This window comes from Sminthopsis crassicaudata, chromosome 3 (assembly GCF_048593235.1).
Source record: "Sminthopsis crassicaudata isolate SCR6 chromosome 3, ASM4859323v1, whole genome shotgun sequence".
Classification (NCBI taxonomy): domain Eukaryota; kingdom Metazoa; phylum Chordata; class Mammalia; order Dasyuromorphia; family Dasyuridae; genus Sminthopsis; species Sminthopsis crassicaudata.
This window is the reverse complement of record NC_133619.1, coordinates 654,929,112-654,937,215: the sequence shown is the minus strand read 5'-3', so window position 1 is coordinate 654,937,215 and position 8,104 is coordinate 654,929,112. Positions and strand designations below refer to the sequence as shown.

At 53.2% G+C, this 8,104-nt stretch overlaps 1 non-coding gene across 1 annotated transcript; it reads left to right on the top strand.

Annotated features, from left to right (window-relative positions):
• Positions 1–7,667: 7,667 nt before the first annotated feature.
• On the top strand, positions 7,668–7,783 carry LOC141565321 (U5 spliceosomal RNA). Its single transcript, XR_012488989.1, has one exon. It is a non-coding gene; the product is annotated as a U5 spliceosomal RNA (small nuclear RNA).
• Positions 7,784–8,104: the final 321 nt, after the last annotated feature.

The window sequence follows — 8,104 nt, the reverse complement described above, 5'->3', positions numbered from 1 at the left end:
TGTGAAGTAGGGGTTACTTTCGGGCAACTGGCTAGATGAGGAAAGTGAGGTGCACTGCAGTTAAGAGGTCAGTCAAGGTTGGGTCCTCTCTGAACGCATTGTCCTTTTTGCGAAACTCTGAAATCTCTTGGGAGATGGGGCTTCCCCTGTGCCAGGCCCGGGGAAAGGAGTTCCCCCTCCCCGCCCCACCCCATGGCCTCAGGATAGTCTTCCCTTGGTGGCCAATGTTGCCCTCCCATTCTAGTACAGGGAAGTGACACAGATGGCAAAGCCCATCTCTAGCAAAATAAAACAGAGAAAACCCGACAGAGAACAATGAACAAAACGAGGAAGGTTTTTACACGGAAATTTTATTGAAGTTTAGCTTTTGTCCTTGAGCACACTTTCCCCCACGCACCCCCCTCCCCTCCCAGAGAGACATCTCAGAGAAGCAATGGCTTTTTGTGGCAAGCAAAGCAAAGCCTGAAAGGGGAAGGGAAAAGTCCCAAAATATGGTGCGTCTCTCAAGGCAACTTGCAAAAGCCCATTTCATGCATTGCCCTTCTGCCAAGTTCCCGGGCAGGCCCGCTTTCCCTTCCGCCTTGTAGGAGCATGAAGGTTTTGTGCAGCATTTTGCCCGGTGCCCTTGGAGGTCTGTCAGCCTCTAGAATCTGTGCGCACGAGGGCACGTTGGGCAATGCTCCATGTATGAGGACGTGGCCCCGGGCCTTCCCCAGCTCCACTCCCAGGGGCCAAGGTCGGGATAGGAAGAGCAGCTGGGCCACAGCTCCAGCTCCACCCGTACAGTCAAGTGGCAAGGACTCCCGCTGCACGCGCGGCAGTCAGCGGCCCCGGGCCTTGCCCAGCTCCACTCACACGGGCCACGGTGCGGGTAGGAAGAGTAGCTGGGACCCCGCTCTGGCTCCTCCCATGCAGCCCTGCGGCAACGCCTCCCGGGGCACCTCTGAGGGTCCGCTGCGAGCTCGGGATAAGGAAGGGCCTCTTCCCCATCTTGCGATGGTCCTGGGACAAACCGCGGCGAGGAAGGAGGCGCAAGGACCGCTCCCTCGGAAAGCCCTTCAGCGCCCCTGCTTCGTGCCGGACCGGATCCTGCCGCGGCCACCCCGTCTTCGAGTTCGGAGCCCGGGACGAACGCTCGCGGATCTCGCCATTGGGGTCTCACTTCCCTCTCCCGCTGCCCTCCCAGCTCCCTCGGGTCCGCACCTAGTTGGCCGCTGTGTCCCCAAATCCTGTGAATCCTGTACATCCTGTGATGGTCGCGGCCACCAGGGGGCATCCTCCGTTCTTGCCATTGGGCTGTGAAAGAAAAAGAGGGGGATTAAGCAGGTGAGCAGACTTCCAGGCTGGCGATCTCAATATGAGAACAAGTCCCCGGGGCGACAACGGTCTTTTCAAAGCAAATGAAGGCAACGTCCCTGGGGATCCTTTTGTGTGACTTCCCAAAAGTGAGAAAGAGCCCACCCACTGACCCTTCCCTCTTTCCGTCCCGAAACTTCCCCAGCTTTGGAGGCCTCCTCCAGTTCTCCCGCCCGCACTCACCATCGGCGATGCTGGGGACAGCCTCGCTGCCAGCACGGTGGCTGCGATGGGCCCCTGGGATCTCCACTAAATGGTGATTCCAATCAAGCCGAAGGAAATCTTCCTCCGCATTCTGTCCCCTGGCTCTCGTCTCGTCATAATTTGCCTCGGACATGGCGGTGGCACCTGGGGCTGCCCTGGGGCTGGAGGGGCGGACTGGACGATCTGCAGCCAGGGATTCTTCTCTCTCTCTAGTTCCCCTTGCTCGTCTCCCCCTTGCAGCTCTCCTCTGCTCTCCACCGTGTGCGTGGCTGAGCGCTAAGCTGGCTGGCGGAGCGAATGCCTGCCCAGGAGCTGGGGCTGCCCTTTTATAAGCGTCCTCCTCCCAGCCCCGCCCCCTGCCGGGAAAGTCTGCCCTGGAGGTAGAGAAGGTGTGAATCCGCCCCCTCCCCAGGAGCGCCAGCCCTGCCGCCAGCTTCACCCCTCAGCGGCCTCAGGCTTCTGCCATTGGCGTAAACCCACACCCGACGTGCTTTTGTCACCTTGGTTCACGTCCCTTCCAACAGCGGATTTCCCTGGCATCGGCCAGCTCCCCTTTGAGCTCGGCCCCACTCTCTCCATTTGCAAAGAGGGAGAAAGGGCCTGTTGGAGTCTGGGCACTCGCCCGGCCTGTCCAGAAGCACCCGACCTGAGGCAAGCGCGAAACTCGCGTGTTCCTGCAGCCGGGAGCAGCACTCTCTCCCGAGACTGTGACTGGGGCCGCTCCCCTCCTCAGCACAGATCCAGGGGGCGATCGCTTCTCAGAAACCGCCAGCACCGCCACCAGCAGATGATGTCTCTGAGCAAGGCGCGACAAAGAGAAACGGACAAGGAAGAGCTCGGGATTGGCCCCAGGCCGAGCAAGAAGGCCGGCGCATATGGAAGGTCCCTGATTCTGGTTGTCTCTTCACCTGGATGCGGAGCAGGAAAGAATCAGAGAAGCTCAAGGACAGACTTGCTGAGAGGGACGCCGAGCAAAATGCAGAGCCCTCACCATCTCTCCCCCGGGAGTCCCAAGACAAAGGCTTCCTGCGCACCACCCCGCCCGCGTTGTCAGCAACCCATCCAAGTCTTCCAGGGACAAGGGGAACATTCATCCAGAAGCCCAAGGGATCAGTATGGTCTTTTTGGAAATAAAACTTTATTTTTCAAAACATATGCCGAGATAATGTCCAGCCTTCACCTTTGCTAAACCTTGTGTCCCAAGTATTGAAGTGTAACTTTGGTCCATAAGCACATTTATCCTTACATTGCCCGACCTACCCCCCTCCACGCCCAGAGGGGCTTCTCGGATGAGCAATGGCTTTTTGTGGCAAGCAAAGCAAAGCGTGAAAGGGGAAGGGAAAAGCCCGACTCTCAAGGCAACTTGGAAAAGCCCATCGCCAAGGACTTTGCCCTTCTGCCCAGTTCTGGGTAGGCCGCCTTCCCTTCTGCCTTGTGCGGGCACGAAGCTTTTGTGCAGAATTTATCCCGTGCCCTCGGATGTCTGTCAGCCTCTAGAATCTGTGCGCACGAGGGCACGTTGGGCAATGCTCCATGTGTGCGGAAGTGGAGCCGGGTCTTCCCCAGCTCCACTCCCACGGGCCAAAGTCCGGATAGGAAGAGCAGCTGGGCCACAAAATTAACCACAAAGTAAAATAAAAAGTTTTAACTTTCAGGAATTAAGACCAAAGTATTTCTGATGAAATGGGGAATCCTGGATAATAGTGAGAAAGTCTTTAGAAGCAAGAATCGACATTTTATTCTCCCCCAGGTTTGTCTTTGATCTATCATGATAGGAATTGGTTTTTCCCTTTGTGTGCTTTCTCCCAATTAATAACTGCTTTACTAATCCTTTGAGGTTAGGATCTTTAGTAAAGTTGAGAGGTAGTTGATAATGCAATGCAGCTTTGTTATACTTAACTTCCTTGGAGAATCCATAGAGTTTTGAGTGAATTTGTTTAAGAGAGAGACAATCATCTGGAATATCCTAAGATGACTTTTTTAAAAACATAGGCAACACAGGGCCAAAAGGGGTAAAAAAGAATTTTTTTTGTTGGTGTGAATCACCTTCTTTGTGACAGGGAAGTATAGTCAGAAGGACCTTAGATTTTGAATCAGAAGACTTGGTTTGAATCCTGGCTCTGATATCTATTAACTTTGTGACTTTAAGCAAGCTGATTAACCATCATGCGCCTCTGTTTCTACATTTGTAAAAAATAAAACCGTTGAATTAGTTAATTGCTAAGTTTTCTCACAGTTATTAATCCAACCATCTTTTATCCAAGTATTCTCTTCCAAAGTGCTCAAGGCCTGTAGGAGAGTGACTATCTTTCATCCGGGTCTGTCTCTGATCTCGATAGTGCCCAACTGCTCACGACTGTGTATTTGAGGGCAGAGGAGGCCGGGCCTAAGTGACAGGCTCCAGGTGTTCCCCTTGTAAACGGCCCTCGGTGGGCTTCCCGAGCCCATGATCAGAGTTTGGGGTGAGGCCTCCAGTGCCTGCCTAGGTGCTCCCTAGCCACTGTGTTCTCAGTACTAGGAGTGGGGGTGGGCAAGGAAAGAAAGGGCGGGTAGATCGGGCAGGTTTCCAGGCCAGTCTAAATTTTTTCCATGGAGTGGAAAGGCGGCTTGTTCTCCAGACTGAACCAAAATTTTGTGCGCTATTCGCCTCTTCCCGGAGCCTCAGTTTCCTACTCCGTGAGATGGATAGATTGCAGTTCAGAGGCACCTCCAGGTCCCATTCAGAGTAGGGCGCTCTGTCCAGGACCCACAGAAGGTGGAGAAGAGTGGAAAGTGAACGCTGCTTTGCATACCCAGAAGGCTGTGTGCCACATCTCGACCTGTCCCGGGAGAGCGTCCCCCCCCCCCCTGACTCTCGCATCCTTTTCCCTCCCACGTGGGGAGTTCAGGGTGTACATGTGGGTGTGCTTGCTGGGCCGGGCTCTTCCCCCCCCACCCCCGCCCCCCCTCAGGAGTTCGGAAAGGGAATACTGCCTCGGGGCAGCTTTAGTTGGCGTCAGCTAAAGCTGTGCTGTGTATCCTGGGGTGGGCGGAGCGGGAATGAGATCTTTATAAAAAGTGCTTAACACAATCCTTGCAAGTAGTATACTTTATATAAATGCTTATTTCCTATGCTCCTTCCATTGCCTTTTTTTGTGAACTTTTTCACATTCCTTACTTCTATATTACTCCAAATCTGTTTTCAAAATACCTAGTGTTCCCTTCCCCCAGTGTTTTCCTTTCTCCAGTGTTGTCCTTTCCCTAGAGTTCTCCCTTCCACTGGTGTCTCCTTCCCCCCAGCCCTTCCCCAACATGGCAGGTTAACCAATGCATGTTAAGTATGTGAAAGTATTCGTTAAATACAATTATATGTGTACATTTCAATACAGTTATTTTGCTGTACAAAAAGAAGCGGACTTTGAAATAGTGTACAATTAGCCTGTGAGGGAAATCCAAAATGCAGGCAGACAAAAATAGAGGGATTGGGAATTCTATGGAGTGGTTCCCAGTCATCTCCCAGAGTTCTTTCACTGGGTGTAGCTGGCTCAGTTCATTACTGCTCTATTGGAACTGATTTGGTTCATCTCATTGTTGAAGAGGGCCTCGTCCATCAGAATTGATCATCATACAGTATTGTTTCTTGCTGAAGTATAGCTCCTGCTTAGTTCATGTTAGTCTCTCCAGGCCTTTCTGAAATCAATGGATCTCCTCTTGTGAGAGGATGATACAAGGAGACAGAGGCAGTTGTTCTCTGACCTCTCTGACTGAGAAGCCACTGCATTGTCTGATCTCTAAGCCCTCTGCTACAATTAAATCTATGAATCATACGGAGTATAAGCCAATCATTATATCACCAGCAAACCATTATTTCTTGTAAGATAAATTCAATCATACTGAATTAGAGAACTATTAATCACCATGCTGAACTAGATACCCATCTTCTTATCAATGTTAACTCCACTGAGTGAACACCTTTTGTAAGAACCCTCCTCTGGTGTACTTGACACTTCTCCAGAGTTCTGGCCCATTATAATCATCTTGTGTCCTATATCCTTCCCACCCACTTTTCCTGGGGCCTAGAGTAGGCTCCAATTATGGGAAACTAGACACACAGCCCTCCCCTTATAACACACAGAAAGAGAGATAAGGAGGGTCACCAAGAGAGGCAGAGAGAGACCCTGAGAGGGAGGGAGGAAAGAAGAACAGAGGAAATCATGGGAACACTAGGCACCACCTGCTCAGCTGCCTGAGATTTAGGCCAAGCTTTCATTTGCTGTTTAAAGCAATCTTGTGAAGTAGGGGTTACTTTCGGGCAACTGGCCAGATGAGGAAAGTGAGGTGCACTGCAGTTAAGAGGTCAGTCCAGGCTGGGTCCTCCCTGAATGCATTGTCCTTTTTGGGAAGCTCTGAAATCTCCTGGGAGATGGGGCTTCCCCTGTGCCAGGCACTAGGCCAAGCACATGGGAAAGGAGTTACTCAAAAATCCTACCTTCCCTCCTCCTCCCCCCTTCAGGATAGTCTTCTCTTGGTTGCCCCTGCCTCCCGCCCTCCCCTTCTAGGATGTGGAAGTGACACAGATGGCAAAGCCCGTCCCTAGCCCCAATACTGCCAGAATGAAACCGAGAAAATCCGAAAGAGAACAAGGAACAAGGCGAGGAGGGTTTTTGCAAGGAAATTTTATTAAAGTGTAGCTTTTGTCCATGAGCACAGTTTCCCCTAGCATTTCCTGACCTACCCCCCTCCCCACCCAGAGAGGCATCTCAGATGAGCAATGGCTTTTTGTAGCAAGCAAAGCAAAGCGTGAGAGTGTAAGGGAAAAGTCCGAAAATGTGGCTCCGCTCTCAAGGCAACTTGCAAAAGCCCATCCGCAAAGACTTTTCGCTTCTGCCAAGTTCCCGGGCAGGGCCGCCTTCCCTTCTGCCATGTGTGGACGAGACGGTTTTCCTCAGCATTTTGCCAGGTGCCCTTGGATGTCTGTCAGCCTCTAGAATCTTTGCGCCCGACGGTACTTGGGCTATGCTCCACGTATGTGGAGCAGGGTCTTCCCCAGCTCCACTCCCACGGGCCAAGGTGCGGGTAGGAAGGGCAGCTGGGCCACAGCTCTCGCTCCTCCCATGCAGCCCTGCGGCTACAGCTCCCGTGGCACCTCTGGCGCTCGGCTGTGAGCTCGGGACAAGGAAGGGCCTCTTCCCCATCTTGCGATCGTGCTGGGCCAGAGCGCCGAGAGGAAGGAGGCGCAAGGACCGCTCCCTCGGAAAGCCCTTCAGCGCCCCTGCTTCGTGCCGGACCGGATCCTGCCGCGGCCACCCTGTCTGCCAATTCGGAGCCGGGAAGGAACGCTCGCGGATCTCGGCCTTCGGGTCTCACTTCCCTCTCCCGCTGCCCTCCCAGCTCCCTCTGGTCCGCACCTAGTTGGCCGCTGTGTTCCCGCGTATTGTGAGCGTGGCAGCCACCAGGGGGCATTCTCTGCTCTTGGCATTGGCCGGGCCTAAGTGACACGCTCTAGGTGTTCCCCTTGTAACTGGCCGCGTGGGGTTTCCCGAGCCCAAGGTCAGAGTTCGGGGTGAGGCCTCCAGTGCCTGTCTAGGTGCTCCCTACCCACTGCATTCTCAGCACTGGGAGGAGGGATGGGGAAGGAAAGAAAGGGCAGGTAGATCGGGCAGGTTTCCAGGTCGGCCTAAATTCTTTTCCATGGGGTGGAAAGGCCGCTTGCCTTCTCCAGATTGGGCCAAACTTTGTGCGCTATTCGCCTCTTCCCGGAGCCTCAGTTTCCCAGTCCGTGGGATGGATAGATTGCAGTTCAGAGGCACCTCTAGGTCCCATTCATTGTAGGGCGCACTGTCCAGGACCCGCAGAAAGTGGAGAAGAGTGGAAAGTGAATGCTGCTTTGCATACCCACAAGGCTGTGCGCCACATCTCGACCTGTCCCGGGACAGCGTCCCTCCCCCTGACCCTCGCATCCTTTTCCCTCCCGCGCGGGGAGTTCAGCGTGTACGTGTGGGTTTTTGCTGGGCCGGGCGGCCCCCCGAGGAGTTCGGAAAGAGAGGTTCTGCCCGGGGCAGCCTTAGTCGGCGTCAGCTAAAGCTGTGCTGTGTATCCTGGGATGGGCGGGGCAGGAAGCTCCAAGTATACTCAGGTTTCTCTTCAAATCGTACAAATCTTTCGCCTTTTACTAAAGATTTCCGTGGAGAGGAACCATTGCGAGTTCTTAACCAATTTTTCGGGGCTTCATTAAGATGAAGCTGACAAGTTTGTTAACAAAAGCAGACGAGTTCCGCAGCTTGGGTCCGCAGCTAGTTTATAGGTAGTTCTACTACAACAAACTATCTTCCTATTTGCTGCAGTGAGGTCTCCATTCGAAACTTGTTTCGAACGTGATTTTTGCCTAAATGATCCCTTTGCGTGAAGAATTACGGTCCCAGTATTTTTTTTTTTTTTTTTTGAACCACCCAGTGAGACCAAGGGACTTCCGATTTTCTTTTCTTCCGGCTGAACGTTCCCAGTTCTATTCCTTCCCTATTCTCGGACACTCTAGGCGATCCAAGTTCTCCACAAAACCTGGTTC